Here is a 2,032-nt window from a genome sequence, read left to right as displayed (position 1 = left end):
TCGAAGCCCCATTACAAAGATGAGATTGAATTCCATTAAAGTCTTGGTAATTCCGTAGCAATTGCAAGGATAGGTTAACTCGTTCAGACGATCATAGTAAACTTCAATTGTTTCTCCTTCTTTTTGTTTGAAGTCTTTCAACTCAACCAAACACTGTTTAACTGAATTGATTTTTGTCTTCTCACTTCCTTGAAATTTATCTTTCAGATTGTTCCAGATTTCCTTTGCAGTTGTACAACTCCTAACGTAATTGTACACAACTGGAGGTAATGCACCTCGCAGTTCCCTCATACACCTCTTCTCCAGTTTCTTCAGACGATCAGTTTGATTATCAACTCCAGAATTTGTAGAAGATGATCCAATTGGTTGAACATTCACTGGAATATTGACATTTCCAGTGATACAAGACCATAATTCTTCATCCAGACCAATCAGATAATCCTGCATACGATCAGCCCACTGATCATAGTATTCAGGGATTAGCATTGGAATTTTGGTTGATGAACCTAGCAGATGAGAAAACGAGGTCATCGAATTGAGATTGAAACTCGCCATTGTTGTACGGAAGAAGATTTTGAGAAGTTTGAAAAGATTTGAGAATTTGAAAACAAACTAGATGAATCAAATCGAATTGATGAGAATAACACTCGATTCAACAATTCAAATGCAGAATCGAATCACAGACTAAGATCTTGATAATTTTTCACTTTCAAAAAGTGCGGAAACTTTTGAATCAAAGAGTTGATTCAAAAACTTTTTAAACAGCGTGAAAATCAGATCAGAGATATGATTCCTGCTCTGATACCAATTGATAAAACAATGAATCGAGTAATGAATTAATCAGAGTATGAATTCAAGCAAGAATGCGAGATTTGAACACAGGATGTAAATATGATCTTGCTATGCTCTATTATGCTTTCGAATTCTTTACAGAGTGCAATAGACAAGTCTGTAAAAGTTCTTATCTAACTCTAATAAATAACCCTATTTATAGGGAACTGAAAGCATACAAAAAATATACTAAGGCATTGACTCTAACGCTTCGAATAAAAGCGCCCTAAAATACATTACAAAACATTCGAAGAGTCCAAAACATACTTCGACTACTTACAACAATTCGACCCTTACACCGTTTACACTAGTCAGTCATGATGGAACAAAACAGGTAATGAGGGTACTCGAGTTCTGGGTTGTTGACTGTTCAACAGAACACAATATCCTTTTGGGCCGACCTGCACTTTTCCAGCTACAAGCGATTCCATCCACTCTCCACGACATTTTCAAATTCAGCACAAGCGACGGGTTGGCGACGGTCGTAGCAACCAGGCCAGATAATGAACGCAGTGTCTAATAAGAAACAAAGCAAGAAACTAAATCGTGTCGAAGTGAAAGTTTCCAGAAGGCGGAGAATCGATAGGGGAGATCAGCAACATCACAAATGTTGGTCAATGAGTCAAGGAAAAGGCATAGAGATGTGTTCAGATGATTCACAACATCTCTTCCACGGAAAGAAACAAACGCTGACCCAAAGATGGTCCAACCAGAGCACGGAGAAAAAATCGCAAAGCGAGGGAATGCCTACCCACGGGCAAGGGCGTCAGTCCGACCCGCAATCGATGGCCAAGACATTCCCAAACAAAGAATGATTCGAGACTCGAACCAAATCTTCGCCAGTGTCAAAGATGAACCAAACCCCTTTGGGATGAAGAAGCTAAGTGCTAGAAACAACAAAAATAGTGACGAAGTGTCAATCACTCTAACATGCAGGCTTTACTGTAGAAGAGAACCAAGCAGGGTCTTTGATGAACAAAACAAAACCCCGAATAACCGTGCGAAACGCAAGATTGATAGGCGCGTAGAAAAGAGCGAGTGACATTCTCACCCGACCGAGGGGAGACGCTTCCCACAGTCGCAACACATGTTGGGCCAAGGGGAAGGGGAAGTGCGAGCGCCTGCAGAACATGGAGGACGGAATTCAGCTCTTCCACACCAAGACCGGTAGTGGAGGGAGACAGGAACCCCGAGCTATCAA

The sequence above is a fragment of the Lactuca virosa genome, chromosome 5 (assembly GCF_052849685.1).
Source record: "Lactuca virosa cultivar CGN04683 chromosome 5, Lactuca_virosa_CGN04683_v6, whole genome shotgun sequence".
Classification (NCBI taxonomy): Eukaryota; Viridiplantae; Streptophyta; class Magnoliopsida; order Asterales; family Asteraceae; genus Lactuca; species Lactuca virosa.
The sequence above is the reverse complement of the archived record's forward strand: the minus strand, read 5'-3'. Positions refer to the sequence as shown.